General features: G+C 36.5%; 1 long non-coding RNA gene across 6 annotated transcripts in view; it reads left to right on the top strand.

Moving 5' to 3' along the window:
- The first annotated feature begins 218 nt into the window (after nucleotides 1–218).
- The window catches only part of LOC121659628, a 72347-nt gene continuing 54601 nt past the window's right edge, over nucleotides 219–17964 (top strand). For 2 of the 6 annotated variants that reach the window (XR_006014399.1, XR_006014397.1), the window contains exon 1: nucleotides 225–400. This is a non-coding gene — a long non-coding RNA (uncharacterized LOC121659628). Of the gene's footprint in view, nucleotides 401–17964 lie in introns of all 6 variants that reach the window. The other 4 variants (XR_006014401.1, XR_006014396.1, XR_006014400.1 and 1 more) reach the window with 3 other exon arrangements.

Genomic DNA, 17964 nt, shown 5'->3' with positions numbered 1-17964 from the left:
GAAAACAATTCTCACAGGAAATTAATGTTCTGCTTATGTGTGCTGCATATTCATACACCACTATTGTTCATTATACTATTTTGCAAATGTGCACAAATACCAACTAGTAATTTCATAAATCTGAAAACCACAATTCCCTGGTGATGACCATGACCCTAGAAAAAGCCTAGAGAATACAACCTCTTTAGAAGACATACCTTGCAATAGATGTTTGTTTAACTGGAAATCCGCAGGAGCAGCTGCCCAGTGCAACAGTACATATTTGCTTCTGAATCCTTTCTGAAAGACACTATTTAAACATGTTGATGAACTGAGCTGGGTTTTTCCCCACCTCCATTCCAGCAAAATAAGGAGACTCAGAAGATAAAATTTGTTTTATTATTGCAAGTACTGCTATGTGGTAAGTGAGAAATTTACTTTCTATAGTCCTATGTAATTATGAAGGTGGGAAATGTCCATTTCCTGTACAGATGCAATGTCTGTGTGTACTGCTCAGTGATATTTCTATTTGAAAATGAATATATTTCTATTTCCAGAAGTGTTTGTGTATAGACCTCCTTCTTGTCCATATTTAGCTTGATGTTAAAGATCTACTCAAGCTTCACCACTTTGGCAAGAGGAAACAAGTATTTCTTGTATTGAGACTGTAACTCCAATTCAAGCTATACAATGTGTTTCAGATCTGGTTCTGATTTATGCTAAGCTGTAAAAAACTGAGAATTATAACATGGGTTTTATGATGTGCGCAGCTCGACTAGCTATCACAAAGTTTCATGCAGCATCCTGGATAGGAACAGTGATAACAGAGATTTTTCAAATGCCCCAGTTCTGTGCTAAGTTTGATGCTTTCACCTAGAGTGGAAAATTTATGCCTCCTGAGCCAGTCATACTTTACACTTTCTTCCTGGACTCTGTTTTAGCCCTTCCTCTGCCATTGTCTGGCTGGGAATCTCTCCACCCCGTGAAAAACTTTAATTGGCAGAAGAAATTTCTAAAGTGCTCCTTCTCTCTTGGAACTGTTTCTGCAACCATTATAGCTCCAAACCCAAAGGAATCGGTAATGATGTCTGAGGTGGTGTCACTCATCTTTTCCTCCACCACAGGCCGATGGTGTAAATGGTCAGAAAGGACTTGGCTCAATGTTCCTTCTACTCCTGTGGGCAGCATTTATGCTCATGACAAACTTCACTCTCGCATGGAGAAAGATCTGATCTAACGGTACACTAAGTGACACAAAAGTAGGAAGTGTAGGAATGATATTTTCCACAGTAAAATAGAAACAAAAAGGTACAAGATGAGTCATGCTTTTAAGATATGTGTAGTACTGTGACACCTATTTCAAACAAAACTAAAAATGTCTGTCAGCTAGTTACTCTTTTGTTTGCTCTGTGTTTTCACTTGCTTTGGAATTAGTAGGAAGTAAACCATAAAGTAGAAACATGGGCTGAATCCTGAGATATTTATTCAGACTAAAGTCTTATTACTGGCAAAGATCTCTCTGAGTAGCCTTGTCATTCCCTAATTTTTTCACTGTAAAAAGAAAATATACTAAAACATCATATTCCTGCGGCATCCAGCAATTTTGCTTCTCTCAGTTTCAATAATCAGAACATTACCCACTAATCTGCCTTAAAAGCAGAAGGGTAAAACCATGTGTCCTAACAAGACTTGTGGTGAGCTTGAGGAACACAGGTTTATTCCTTAGATGTCAATCTTTGGTTTCATTGTGGAATTTTCTGGTTCTGGCTAACTTACCCCATTTTTTCTCGTCCCCTGCAATGGCTTTAACACTAATGTCTGAAAAATGACTTTTAAATTTTCAGATCTAATTTCTGGATAAATTAAAGAAAAAAAGGAGAAAACAAGCTGTATTAGGAATCACAGGTACTTTGTAAGTTAAGATAATTTTTAGATTTCTAGGAAAGCAAGAACATGTTATACCTTTTGTTGCAATGTTTTGAAATTTTCTATTTGCTTTGAAGAAAACCTTGCCTTGAAGCAAAATGATGGTTTAATAGTGTATAGAGAAACTGTCCATGGTGGCTGTGAAATCCGAACTGAATCATCAAGACCAGATGGTGACCTTGACTATTACTACTACTATTTGCAAGACTCAATGGTAGTGATGTGAGACATGTTTTGAGACCTAATATTCAGTTCTGATGAGAAGGAAAGTGTGACAATAATTTTCTCCCTATTTCACAATGATTTTATGAAAATCAGTTAGTGTTTGTAGAATTTGTTGATTGGCTAATATGCTGCATGAGCATTCATCTTTTAATTGGATAGTTGAACTTCATCCAATATTCTTAAAATTTTTTTATATGTTTCTTAATCACATAACTCTTATATTTTTTATTTCTTCCTTCAAACTCTGAACTCTTTATCATGATATGATTTATTGTCTGTTATTTTACAGAAAGTTTTGCTTTCCATGATATGAAAGTGAAATTCAAAATATTAACAAGATGATGAATTTTTCCCTTCTCTGTACTTTACGCATGTGGATAATGATGAAAGTCTTTGTACTGTAGTTTTGATTTTTTTGCTTTCTGGTGCTAATAGTTCATAGCAGTAGATGAAAATCATGTCAAATTGTGCATCAAGAGAGTCTGTTGCATGACTTTCAAGGTCTGGAATCTGTGGTTCACTGGTGCTCCATAGGACTTTTGGTAAAGAAAAACACAACATGGTGTTTCTAACTTTACCTGAAATTTTCTGCCATAAGAATGAAGAAGTTAACATCAAGAAGTTTTAGCCACCAATGACTGTCACTAAGAAGTTCTGGATTTACCACTAAGCCAAAGCAATAGATATGTATTGATAACTTTAATCTATTGTGGCTCAGAAAAGTGACACACACAAAAAATGCTATATGCTGGTATGAATTTTTAACCATGGACCAAGATTTTTTAAATCTCTTCCATGTCTTTTATTCTCTACATTTATCATCTCAAGGTTATATTTTGAGTGTATTCTAAAGGTAATGCCCATAAGGAAGCCAGAGGTGTCAACTGTTTCAGCATGTACACACTGGGTGCCTAAGGGATGGTGGGAGGTGGCTCTTAACACATTGCTGTGGTGAACCATGCCATTTTCTCTTGGATTTTTCAAGACAGCTCAGATGCTGTTTTCTGGGATCTGTTTATTTGAAAAACTCTTTTTTGTCTTATCACACATGAGATGGACAGAGCTACCAGGCTTTACCCTGCTGATAATACATGATAATACATTCACCTTTGAGGTCTGAGAATTTTCCAATGGAGATCCTTAAATGTAGAACTTATTTCATTCCTTCCAGTCCTCCTTTGCTCCAGTTCTTTTATGCACAAGTGAAGGAAAGAGATAGAGAAACAAACAACATGCTGACTGATTGTCTTAGAAGGATTTCTTTGTACTTTGATTAATACAACTGAAAATAACTGGTATGGAAAATATGAATACAGCATCCTAATAAAAGAAAAAAGATTAATTACTAGTCTTCATAGCAATAATTCTTTTGAAATGTGGGTAGGCTGGTGCCTTAGTCATGTTCTACTCATAGGCAGATGCCACAAGACAAGTAAAATTCATTATGTTCTACTGTTCCTTTGTTTACGTTATTGGACAGTACTTCCTACAACTTTTAGTGTTGCTGCTGCTGCTTTTGACCCTAATACTGCAATGTCAGATACTGGCTTGTTTTTGGAATGAAGGCCTTACAGCAGAAGATTGAAAAGACATTTCTCAACTTGTAGTGCTGTAGTATTTGATTTGGAGAGCTTGAGGGCTATCCTATTCAGAAACTGAGCAACAAGTTGGGCAGTAACATCCAAATCCTGTAGCACTTAAAACTTGGAGCCACTCCCCAAGACACCATCAACATTATTTCAACAATATCAGTGATTCCATTTAACATGAAGAGCCCTAATTTAAGCTGTGTAAAAGACCCAGCTTCTATAGTTTATGCCACGGCAACATCTGAAACCTATTACACATCTCTCATTCTGACTATTGGAATAAATTCTCAAAAGATAGCCTTTCCTTCTCATTACCAGCTAATGATGTACATTCATGATCTGTTTGAGTTTCTCCATCCAAACATGTTCTTCTTGACTTTTGAGGAAGACTTTTTTGTTCAGCCACACTATTCATCCACTTCAGAAATGACCATCCGCTCTTACTGGCTGACATGAAGCACAGAAGAGATCATTTCACTTAAAAGTATAGTCTTCACAAGGTCAACATGAAAGCACACATGCAATTCCCAGTATAATAATCAGACCTTATGGGCAAGTTGGATAAACTTACTTGGTTTTTTATGCTAAATTTTGACTTTCCCAGGTCCTTAAAACTTACTTTTTGACTAAACATATATGTGTTTAGAAATATTTTTATAGCACTTTTGCTTCAAAAATACTGTTATCTGTTTTAAGGGATTTTGTCAAATGTAGACATTTCCCACAAAAGTTTGTTAAAAAATGACAATGAAAGGAAAACATTTAATCAGATAAACCTAAAAATGTATACAAGAATTGTCCTGACATACACAGGGTAGCTCATGGAGAAAAATATTCTCACAGACTTACTCATTCTTTTTCAAAGTAAATGATTATGACAGTAAATAGGTGCCAAAAAGATAAAAGTATTCAATTATTTCCAACTAAGCACTCATTGCTTAAATGTTAGGCTGGAAAGTGACTCAAATAATTGCTCGAAAAGATTGCACTGGAGTCTACAAGTTACACTTCTGATGCCATTTAGTTAGATTGAATCATTAAATACAAGAACTAAGGACCTGGTTCTCCTTTGTACAGAAGTGTCTTTATGTGATTCTGGCAGTACAGACGGGCTGTAAAACAAGTGCTGCAATTAATGCCTGACTGAATGACCACTGGTACCAGCTGGAACAGTGAAATGAAAACTAACCCCCAAATTTTCCTAAAGATTTTTCTAAATGATAAATCCCATAACTGTAATCAAAATTACTAACTACTAAATAATAGGAACAAATGCATTGATTTTTTACTTTGATTTTTATGACTGAAGACTTCAGAAAGGTATTGGTGCTGTGCTAAAAATACACTGGAAGAGTACAAAGGGCTTCTGTGGATTTGGTTTAGGAATAGTTTTCTTTGTTTTTTGGCCAAATCATAACAGGAAAACAAGTATTTTTCATAGAAATGCTGACATAACTTTACTAATAGCACCTTCAACAGAGGTTGTTACAATGTGTATTTACTCAGGTACAGGATTAAATAAGAGATGTGAACTCACCATAGCAACCCCTGCATCACATTGCAGATATGCTGCTTCTAAGATACGGCAAATGTTTCTGAAGAAATACACATGAGTATGAGGTAAACATCTATCAATTCCAAATTGTCTTTCAAAAATACTTTGCCCTACAGTATAAAAAAAAGCAGCATAACTTGATGCTCTGTCAATTAATGTATTACTGGATGGTATTTTCATTGTGTAATGGTTTTTGGCTCAAAATATAAGTTTAGATAACTCCCCAATTCACTATAGCAAAAATAGTGACAAACATGCTATTGAGCTCCTCCTAAATATCACTGTGAATCCTTACACTCCCTAGTAATCCAGGAAGCTCACCTGTCCTTTTTAGGCCACCTCCTGCTGATGTTTTGAGATCTTGCAATAATAGCAATGTTCACCATAAGATATTCAGCAGAGTTTTGTGAATACAGTTAAAGTTGGAAATAGGTTTTCTTCTAAACAGTCTTTCCCCCCACTTTTAGATATTTTACTGTTTCCTGTTCACTGTCCCTCTGCATCTTGAATTTTATCAGCTAATATATCTCCCTTCAATTTATCTTTATTCAGGTTGGCTTTTCTTGTTTTGCATAAAAAACCTGTCTTTGTATGTACAAAGTTACTGCTTGTTTTGTTGTTTTTTTTTTTACTTAAGTGTTTTCACTTTCAACTTCAAACCAACCACTGAGGTAGTGCCTAAGGTGAGATCCTAATGATTTCCAGTGGGTTGCTATACCTCCTGAAATTAAGATTTTTCTGCTGTATCTTTCTTTTACTTTACTCAACAATTCATGTCAGCATTTACTCCTGCAAGGAGAACTAAGTTATGATATTGCTTTGGATTTTTTCTTTGTATTAAACACCCTTATTGTCTCTTCCCAGATTTCACTTGTAGATGGGGAACACCCATTTTCTCACATTGCCTGAGGTGACTGATAAAGAAGACAGCAAGTATTCTGTTCTGTCACATAAAATAAAATTCTGCCACATTCTTTCATCACTGTTCAAGGTTTTGTCTCTGTGCTGTAGAAGTGAAAAAAAACCCAAATAAATTTTGGATATTTTTGGTAGCAGAGGCAGAGGTTTAGTTAAAACCTCAACTCATTTTATTCAGCCCAAAAACCTCATCGTCAATCAGCATGTCTACATTTTATCAGAATGAAATGGTTTTTGTTCTTACAAACTAAAAAGTTTGTTCTTTGAAGATGTTTAAAAATCTGTTTAAAAATTTACTGATAAAATGTATCCCCTCGTATGCGACTTATTTTTATTACAACACCCTTTCCCCATTAGTTTACGATATTTTTTTATGGAAGGTTATTTATACTTGGGGTTAAGGGATGATGTTCAGTGACTGAATGGTTGTTCCCTGGTGTTTCTGTGCACTGGGGACATGCCCTGGTCCCAGGTAACCCTGGCTATGATGGGGTTCAAGGGCTCACTTTTCCCATGAGTCCGAGTGCTGCTTGGTGGAGCTCCCGCTCTGGCTCTGTGGTGGTGCCTTGTGATCCTGGTGGGAGCTCAGGCTGAGTGGCCCAGGGCCTGGGAGAGGTGTTCCACTTAGACTTCCACCAGGACTGGTGGCCTCCTCCCAGACAAGTTGTGCAAGGAGCTATATTTCATCTCAGGTTATTTTTTTCCCCTTGCCATGGCTACCTATTGGTGCAAAATATGCAGCTGCTCAGGTGAGAAGGGGTGGTTCAATCGGCACTGGTGAAACCCTGCCACAAAATGCCTGCCTGAGAAATTGTGTGACAATTTCCACCTTTGTTATCATTCAAAACTTTCTTTAAACTTCTAACTGTGCTCAGTTTTGACTGTCCCTTTGCTCATCTTAGGGATAATGTTAATTGTGACTCTGTGGTGGCAGAGATTGTCACAGGGTATTTGAGCTCTGCTGTGGCTTCTTGACATCTCTACTCCTCTTAGGTTTTCTTTTTTTGGCTTGTTTGTGGTTGGTTGTTTGGTTGGTTTTTTGCCTGGCTGATTGATTCAAGATACATCCACCACAAGTTTACGAGCTCCCGAAATGAGGAATTGCTGGTTGTGGTCCTCAGGTGACTGAAATGATAATAATAATATGGCCAAAATATGTTTATTATAAAACAGTAACATTCTAGATTACTTCTCATGACCCAGGTTTACACACTTCAGTTTAAGTGATGGAAATAGCCTGGTCACCACGGCATTGAGTTTCTTATATTAGCTTGAGACCCTTGTGATTAACTATCACAGGGATATAACCACACTTGTACTTGCTATTGCAAATCCAGATCACTAAACCCTTCACAAACTTTATCAAAATATGTCAAATGTCTGCCTACATGGCTCTCCAAACAAGCATGACCAAGGTATACCATTTTCTGAAACTAGTGACAGTCAGGGGTGTGATGTGCCCAGCATCACGTTCAGCTGCCTTTGACATCCTGTATTCAACAGAGTTTCTATTTATAACTCTTTCTATTTATTGAAAATGGCCTTTGGCACCAGGACAGACCAGGCTCCACTGGGGAGAGCCCTGTCTGTCTCCCACACACTGCCTTTTTTTGCTGTACAAAACAACAGCCACTTATGGAGCTGTGGAAATAGTTCAGGACTTTCTGCTATACATGTTGCTGTAGATATTCGCTGGGTGAACCCATTCATTAAAAATAAAATCACATCCCCTCCCCTCATTATCCTTCCCTCACAAGAATGTATTTTGTCTTGACTTTTCCCCCACCTGCCTTAATCCTGGTGGAAGCAATCTATTCCACATATTGCAACCTGATGCTAAAATTATTGTTTTATAGTGCTTAATGTTTTATTTTTCTTAAAATTGAATTTATTAATTTTTTTAATGGGAAGAAAAATCATCAGTTTTATAAAAATGAAATGTCAGCATTACATGGCTCGGAGAAATACCATGAATCTTTTGCTATTGCCATCTCAGATTTCTGGACAATGTGACTTATTTCTTGCTGTATCTGTGTTTTTGCATAGTGCTTACAATTGTAATATTTGAAAAAGAATGTTTCTTTCTCTTTCTCAGTGAACATTTCTGTTTGACATCATATAGTAATTCCTCATCAATGGTGCTTGAAACAAGCGAGCGTTACGGATTGATACAACATTGTGTGGCTCACTGCTGAGTGTGCACCTCACACCACCCAAGGGAATGGGACACGCTGGGTGCTGAGGAGATTTAGAAAATGACTAAGCCTCTCTCCCAGATTTATTGATACAAATGCTCCCTTTTTAACATTGAACTCCATAATCAAATCTGCCAATTCACATTTCTTCCCTTATTTATTTTTTCTTTAAAATTTGTTTGGTTTTTGTTGTGTGGTTTGGTTTTTTTTTTTTTTTTGGCATAGGATTTTTTTGTTTGTTTGCTTGCAGCTATTTGATTTAAGGGAATAAAGAGATAAAATAATCCCCAGGTATTTTTCTTACTGGAAAATGTCTGTGTAAGTTCTTTTATTATCCTTTTCCTTACCACTCCAAGAACATTTCCATAGATTATCATTACAGATATATTTTACAAAGAAATAATGAGTGACACAACACAAACACATCCATTCTCTTAATTGAATGAGCCACAGCTTTTTGGCTGAAACAAACAATAATATTATTTATAACTCAAATTACATTCCGCAAACTATGGTCTCGTCTATAAAGAGACTATAAATGGCATGGTAGGGTTCCATATTGGCTTTTTTCTTTTTTTTCTCCAATGACTTTCCTGTTGACCCCTCTTTTAATTTACAAATAAAACCTTGACTTTCTTGACTGCCAGCACTGAAAATCCACCCTGGGATCTTGAGATCAAGCTGTGTCCTTTCTGCTTTATGCCAAAATAGACTCTGGTTCACCTCCTCGGTGCTGAGGTGGCTCTGCAGGGCTGGCAGGAATGTAAAGAAACAACAGTACTTTTGCCAGTAAAAAGATAAAGTGAATGAATTCTCTCAGAAGTAGGAAGATACCAATTTCCAAGTCAGCTTTATAGAAAACAGCTGTTCTTTGAAACAAATGCTCATAGGAGAGTTGGGGTGGGACATCTCATTTCTTGCTGTTCCTGCACAACCTTTTCCCCTTTGGTCTTTCCAGTTCAGGCTGTAGATCAGTCCAGCTGAGGTGTTTTATGGCACAGCCTTTTTCCCTGTCAGCAGTGATGGACTCAAGTGTTTCTGCCGTCTTTGACTTGTTTGTGCCCTTATGCTTGTGTTGATGCTGAGACTGTTGTGTGCATTGGGTGGAGGGGACTTCTGTGGAGGTCCCAAGCTCATCTCTTTCGAGCCAGGTCCCAACACAACTCTGCAAACAGTTAGGCTGTCTTGGATATATGCTCACCTTTCTGCTTCTGTGTTTGTGAGGTATCAGACGAAATCTAGGAAGTCAGTTTCCTAATTATTTTTTCCGTCCTGGACAAAGGTGAATACTCAGCCAGTTTTTTGCAATTATAAAACCTTCCAAATTTTTTTTTTAAGTCGATCTTCCATATAATAATTGGCAAATACATTTTCTCAGTGGAAGTCTGATGGATATAAAATTCTTTTGGACAGAGCACAAAAACTTTGAGATGTTCAGCTTCCACAGAGAAGCTCTGCAGAGGTCAGGAACCCACTTGCACTCAAACACAGAGATCAAGCCCCCTGCTGCCATGGAGCCTATCATGGGAGGGCTCACTCCTTGCAAGGACAGTTTACACTGGGCAGAGAAATGTGGGCAAAGCAGAGAGGGCGCAAGGCCTGACAACAGTCAAAAAAGGTGCCAACAGGGACTGCTCTAGTGTTTTTTCAGAAGCTGCAATTATTCCTGCTGTCAGCCAGGAGTAGCGGGGCACATGACAGGTGAGAAATACTCTCAAGAAAATGGTAACAGGTGGGGTCAGGCAAAGACAGAGTTGTATCCAAAGGCACATGTGAAGCACCCTTCCCTGTCTGCAGTGGTCTAGCACTGTTGGCAGAACACAGGTTCAGCTGCTCAATCCTATAATTCACTGTGTTTTGTTTCTCATTTATTAAAGAGTAGAAGGAAGGTAATGATGCATAACAGACTGCTGTCCCTGGAGCTCTTTCAGGCTGTGGACCACAAAACCCCAGATTCCAGCTCTGGGAAATAATTAGCTACAGCACTGTTGGTTCTTAGGGACAAGTAAGGTTCATGGCGACCTTCTGATGTCTGGATTGTCAGCTACCCAGTACTGTCTGCCTCTCCCAGTGGCTGTCCCCCTGCCACCCCATGCCACCAGTTGTGCTGAGAGCGCTGAGCTCATCATGCAGTGCTGCAGCAACCCTTCTGGAGACCCTGATGAGCATTGAGAAACAAAGCTTAAAGATTATTTGTACTTTGTAACAGGACAGATTTAACAGGAGAAGAAACACTGAGCCATGGGGAATGTGCATTGACATTTACAGTTCCTTCTGCAGATACATCCTGTGAGAAATGTGATTCTCTTCACTGTTTCCTTCGGTTTGATGAAAGAGATATTTAGTGGAACTTTACTTTTTATCTTAAGTGTAATTTGACTCACTGGATATACATGTAGACTAAGGGAAAAGGAAGATAATTACAAAAGCTTATTAAAATAGGTTCCACACAAACCAGAGATTCACACAGAATTTTTTCTAGAAGAAATGGCTTTGTGCTTGATTTGGCTGGTATGATGCACTTAAGTTTTATTTTTAATGTAATTTTTTAGGCTACTTCAATATGTAGCCTAAAATAAATAGGTACTTGAGTCCTAATTTTGATAATCACAGTAATCTGAATATTCACTTTTTTCTGCCCAGGGGGTAAAAATCTACATGTGGCAGAAAATGTATCTGTTAACACAGCCTCTGTAAATCTTTCCTACCAGTCATCACTGGAAAGGTAATTCTTTTCCAGGAGTAAAACCAAATTCATGAAACCAAAGACATTCACAGGCATTGACTCTTTTTTCTCTTAGCTCAATACAATTTGTTTATGTATTACAGCATCTGCTGCGGGTTATGTAAGACCTGTTGCAAGAACTTGTGGTATCTGATGAATAAAGGACAAAGTCTCAGTTTAGTTTTGAATTTTCGGGGTTTAGTGGATTCTTCTGTAACCCTGTCCCAGGTCTTGCTGCTCTAGATGGTTCAATTGCAAATCATCTCTCGCTCTGATTAGTGGAGAAAATCCTGTCACTGTGTGCCTTGAGGTTGCAACCCTGAATGTATAAATGTAATCAAAGGACATTCCTTGGGAAAAAGTGCTAAAATTCACATATTAGCAAATTTCTTTTTGAATTAGATGAACTGCTAGATTGCATTATCAGAAACAACCTTGCGTTTTATGAGTTGGCAGTCACTTAAATTAGAAAAATCCTCTGAATCAAAATTCTATCCTTAGCTCATTTTTTAATATTCAGACTACATGGACATCCATTTTGACATCACACAAATTAGTTAGCAATCAGAAAGCTTAATCTTGTTCATTTCCTTCAGATGAATATTCTCACTGGGGTTAACGAAATTCTCATAAGAATAGTATGAACATGGTTACTTAATTCTTGCCTAGATAATGTTAAATCATTTGATTAAAATACCTTTTTTCCCTATCAAGGCTACTGACAAGAAAAATTAATCAAGACTCACAAATACCCAGTTATGATCCAGTACTAACTACATACATTCCCAAGGAGAAAAATAAATGGAAGTTTCTTTAAACAGAAGTATGCCTTTAATATGAGAGTGAAGACAGAGTAATACTGCTGGATTACCATAATTGCCTAGGCCAACTTTCAAAAAGCCCCAAACCCAAATATTCAGACAAATTGCCCTCAGAAATTAATTGGGTTCTGCTTAAAAATATTTTGCATTTTACTTGCAAATGTACTCTTTTCCTGAGGACAAATGTGTTTGCTCATTTAATTAAACAATGCATGCTATTACGTACCAGAGAATATGCAGAACAATGCATTAAAGGGCACATGAACACCCTGATTATGGCACTTCATGTCTTCTTAGCTCTGGAACTGGCCATTGAAACACTATGCCCATCACATGGGTGAAATGCACTTTGGGAATACAGGCAATGTACACTCAATTACTGGTCTTTATTTTATAGATATAAAATTGAGAGGAAATAAGTGTTTTTAAACAGTAGGAATACATATTGCATACAGAAAACTGCATCAAACAAGTGCTGATGTCTCCACACTGAAGAGCATTTTTAGCAAGGATTATACCTGATAGCATGAATGTTTGACAATCCCTACAAACAATCACAAAGACCAGGTAAAGTCCGATCATATGCAACCAGCTCTAAATTTTATACAGATTAAAATCCATAGAATCCTGTATAATGTTGCCTCAGTAAGAGACTGACATGTGAGGACACAAAATATTAACCTGTCCCATGGACAAGGCTGGGCTATTGCTCCAGGCAGTGCAATGGGAGGGGAAGAGCTGTTCCATGTGGCTTCTGCTTGAGCTGTGCAGGCAGCTCAGTAAACATGGGGTAGTGAGAGCATCATTTATTTTCACCAAATCACCAATAGCCATGTCTAGAAAAGTGAACTAAGGTTATACAACCTTTGGTATTTTCTACCTCTTGATTTCTTAATTGGGTAAATATCTATTATACTTTGCTCTTGTGATTAAATAGTATTTCCAGGTCTATTTTTGTAGTTATTCCTCTCTTTTGAAATAAAAAAATCAAAGAAAAGTAAGTCAGTAACAAGAGTTTAAGTCTTTTGGCACTTTCAAATTAGTTTATTTTTGGAAAAGCATGGCTTCATTATTCTGAGTCTACATAAAAACCTACCACTTTTTTAGCTCAAACCTTCCAGGGCGTTTCACTTTCAGAGCCAAAATGGAGATGTTTTGAAAGAGGAAACACTTATGAGGTTACTGATGTGTGGTAATACAGCAAAAATAGATAAGAAACCGTCACAGTGTTCTAAGCCAGTGTGTTCCAGCAGCTGTATCATCTTCCCTGCACTTGGAAAATCAGCACGCCTTTTTCTCCAGGAGTCTCTTAGCTCTCTCCTTCCCTTCCTCAGTCCTTCCTTTCAGCCCACTTGTGTTTTATCCTGCGAAAATATATGTTAGCCACAGGACAAGTGAGAGAGTATCATGACTTGGCAGGAAAAGTAAGAGAGATGGATCTCTAGAGCAAAAATTAAAAATGTACAATAAGAAAATGGTGGAGCAGATTGTGGAAGACAGACTGCTTGTAAGTACAGGCTGATACTGGGATGAGACTAAAATAGAGTATTTAATGTATGCCTGTAGTAATTATCAATATTAATATCACTATATAATGGCTGTTAAAAGTGCAAAACTAAGAGAATAAAAATCGATAGAATTCATACAAACCATTATGATAATTTGAATCCTTATTATCAGTGTTTACTTATGCCTTAGGGTAGAATAATGGACCTTTAATTGCAGGCAAGCAATTTTATGTCAGAAAAATTCAGAACTTGGGCACAGTGATAGCATTTATCCAACAATGCCCTTGATTTTGGAACTCATTCAGCATTCTCTATATTAAATTTTAATGCAAAACATCTGAAGCACACTGTTAATAAAGCTGTTAGGTACAACTCATATAGAATGAAATGTTCCCCATTCTCTTCCCTTTTTTTCCTTTCAACTCACACAGACCTTATTTTTACAGAACAGCTTCACTTTTTTGATCTCCAAACTAAGGGAAAAATGGAGCCAAACAAAATAAAACACACATGCAACAAGCACAGTTGATTTCTGAGGCTGGAAGGGTGAAATGCAGAATGACTTCTTGTTCCAGGAATGTTATGTTAAGCATGGAGAAATATTGTTTTCTAAAGGAACTACACATATTAAGTGGTCTTGAACAGTATCATATCAAAAGACTGATGACTGTATTTTAAAAGCAGGAGATCTTGATAATAGTCTAGAATAGAGTAAGAAGTATCTGTGTTAATTTATTCTAGTTTCAGTGTGTATTAAACAAAGTCTGACTTGTCCTGAACTTGAGATTCATTGAGAAGTAATTTAAAATGTTATTAAACATGCTAATAGGGTAGAACCGCCCACCCCCTCCCCCCTTGTGTCAACACTCAGACTCCTGATTGTCTCAGGCAGCCCTAGCCAAAGGTCCATAGCCAGCGAACTCCACACACCACCAGAGGCCAAGCTCAAGCACCTAATGTGGTCTGGGCTGCAGCCTGAGGTGTTTTCTTACCATTTAAAGGCAGATTTTTTGGCATGTGCAGGGCACTGGTGCGTTCATGGGAGATGTGCTAGCCACTGAGCAAGGTGTTGCTGGGCAGATCCAGGTACAGGGAGAAAGGTTTACTGCAGCTAAGTTAAAATCTCTACATAATTACTAATATTTGCCTGAATTAGAAGATGGAAAACCATAAGATAAATAACAACGTTATTTGTGTAACGAAATGAAGGGAGGAGAATTATAGTGACATTCCAAAAAATACCAATCTGAAGAGAATGAATCAGTTCTTGCTTTCTGTATGAGCATGGGAAATAAATAAGAGGAAAATTAGGCAATATTATCTAGAAAAAATTTCTGAGGCTAATATTTTAAGATGTCCAGAACCACAAACTCAGCTGCCAAGCCCCTGTCCCAACATCCTAAAATCTATGCAGACTTTGCAAATAAATTGCAAAGGCTCTGGCAAGAATTTAATACCAATGACAGGAACAAGATCTGTCTACTTTTCTCATCTGTCTCGGCTACTTATCTTGCCATCTACAATGCCTTATTATGTACATATATATATACACACACATAAGTCTTATTCTAAACATTCAAATGCCAATAGTAGTATCACCATAGTTCATGTTTTAGCTTTTATTAAGCTAATTTCATTAGCTCTAATTTAAACAGAGTACTGCAAAATCTCAGCAAGAACTAAATTTGAATTTGGATATATTTAGGGATAATGCAGTTCTAAATATTTCAAGTTATAAGCATTTGCTCATAAAGTAAAAATGGAGTCTACTCAGGATTTCATGGTTAAAAGTGAAATTATTTGTCTGGCTTTGCATTTAATTGGACTAATTAGTGGCTGGACTCAGCATAGTTGTTCTATTTCCTAGGAAAGGACTCAATGTACCATATTTTACATGAACTATATTATCTGGTATATGTTTTATAATAAATTATGGGGAAAAATTTGCAAGATGAAGAGAGAATCTTATTTAACACAATCTGTTTCACAATTTTACACAACCTGTTTCACAAGCCTCTCTGAAACTAAGATGTTTAAATGAGCAGAACAATCTTGCTTGTTTTGCTCATATAACTTTTATACAATCCATTTATGGCTGATATTTCTTGAGTTTATGTAGCCTTATATTCCTGATCTCTCTTTAAAGATTATTTTATAATTTAAACTGAAAAACACACATCAGTATACACACAAAATTATCCTAACAGAATTCTAAGGTGTGAGTTCAGGCTCTCCAAGGATATAGAAATGAAAGAATCAAGAATGCCAGTGAATTCTTAGGTCATGTCCCTTTTATAAATGTGCATAATATTTGATGATGTTCCTCTATTCACTGTTGCTGTTCCCATTTCAACATTTTCTAGAAGTCTTTGTTTGGCCGGCTATGGAAGGTAGTTCCTCCAGCTCAACAAGCCCACTGCTAAAGTTCTAGGTTTTATTTCAAAACTTGAAGAGATTTATCGGATCATATTTTTTCTTAATATTGATCATTCTTTAGCAGTTGAAGCATGGAAGTTATGTATAAGGCATATAAATTGTTTATCTTAGCTTGTTATCTGCCATGAAAAAATCTAGCCCAAATAAAACTGGACAAAGTTATAGGGAACTTACATCACAGGTCAGTAATGGGAAGTATTGGACAGTCTAATCTTAGTGCAGGCTGGGACTGATTAGTTCTGCCTGAGCTGCAATCCATAAGGAATATAAAAAAATAACATAAATTCATTATTGGTTTGGTAGGATTTACTTTATTTTTATTTTTTTTTCAAAACATGATTTTCAATAGTCTGGAAGGTCCGTATTCTTTCTTGTCATAGACAGCTCTGGAAATCCAACACACAGGATAAAGCACAGGAGAAGAAAAGACTGGATATAGACATCTGAGTGGCATTTTAACTGTTTTCACTTCTCTGAAGTAGCCTATTGCTCTTAAGGAAGTTATAACCCTTTCTGAGCCCACAGACAAATCAATTTACATCCAGAGGGATTAGAATATGCTGTATATGAGATGGGCTGAAGCTAACCAAGGATTGAGGTCCAATTTGAGCCTAGAAGTGCCCAGAAAATTGCAATATTTATTTAGAAATTTTCAAAAGAAAAATATTATGACCTTTTGTTTTCAATAATTGCATGGTTTCAAAATTGACCACAATGTTACAGCAATGTCAAGGAAGGGTTAAATAAGCTCAGAATGAAATGATAGAACACAAGTCAAACATCGTGTCTGACTAAATTGCCGCAGACTGCACCATGTGATTATGCAGAAAGCACTAAAATGCTGGACTCTCCATCTACAACGTAGGGAAAAAAGGGATTTATCTAGTGATAATTTAAAACTGTTCCTAGTGATGATTTCTCAGAGTTGAGACTAGTACAATACTTCTTTGCAATCAATCTGCTTTGGTTTGCTAGAGAACAAAATGCCACCAGCTTCAGAAGAAAAGGAGATGACCCCATGAACTTGAATACCTGCCCTACCTTGTGGCTGTCATTAACTCATAGTTGTTGACCAAAGGGATTATAAAACTTTTGTTGCAATTAATGACTGATAGCAGATTTTAAAATCCAGAGACTTATCTGTTAAATTCATCAGCAACTGTTACCATGTTTATTCAGGCTTTATTTATTGTGAAATATGAGATGACATATTTTATTTGTCACTGTGGAAATACTTATATCCTGAGTGGGAAGAAAATAAAATACCTAAAACGTAGTTAAATCATAATTACTACTAATTATGGAATAAAAGAAACCTTTTGGATTTTGAAGCTGAAAAAGCCAATTCAATACTAAGTTTGAAAAGAGAAATTAAAGATTAATTTTATATGTGGAGTTCAGATTTTAGTTTGCAGTTAAAAAATATCTGGGAAAGCATGTAAACATATACATTATTAACACTTTCTTGGATCGTGGGCATGGGACAGTACAAATAACATCTACTTGAAAAATAGAGTAAAGTAGCATTAAGTATATACACTAAAAGTAAAGGAAATTACAAGCTGACATCAAATGGACTAAGGATATTTCCAGGAAGCTGCAACTTCCAGTATAGTAAAGCATTACATTATAAGTTGCATGAGAAAAGGAAATGATCTAAAACCTGAATCTACGTGTGCAAAATTTTATCCATTGTATATTGATTTCTTTGTGGATCTATTAAAACACTCTTTTGTTTGCAATGTATTTGGTGAAATTGGTTTATTTGCAGTTTATGAGTTTTCTATAACTTACTATGTTTCTTGTTTAAAAATTATTTTGTCACCATTGATTTCTGATTTTATCAGTGACTACTTGAAAAACTGCATTTTGATGACATTTAAAATTGCAGAAAAGTAGATCAATTGAAATAACTTCAAAAAGATTTCAACTAGGTATAACCAAGATTTCTAATGCTGATTAAAGCATTGAAACTTAAAAAGTGTTTCCAGATAAAACAATTCATTTCATTTAATTAAAAAAATATTAATTTTTATTCTTTAACATAAAAGGTGTCCAAAAATTTCTGCATATAGCTGTTCCTCTGA

This window comes from Corvus kubaryi, unplaced genomic scaffold, assembly GCF_017639235.1.
Source record: "Corvus kubaryi isolate FWS band 111438036 unplaced genomic scaffold, C.kubaryi_AGA036_p1.0 137, whole genome shotgun sequence".
Lineage (NCBI taxonomy): Eukaryota > Metazoa > Chordata > Aves > Passeriformes > Corvidae > Corvus > Corvus kubaryi.
This window is presented reverse-complemented; position numbering and strand designations above follow the sequence as displayed.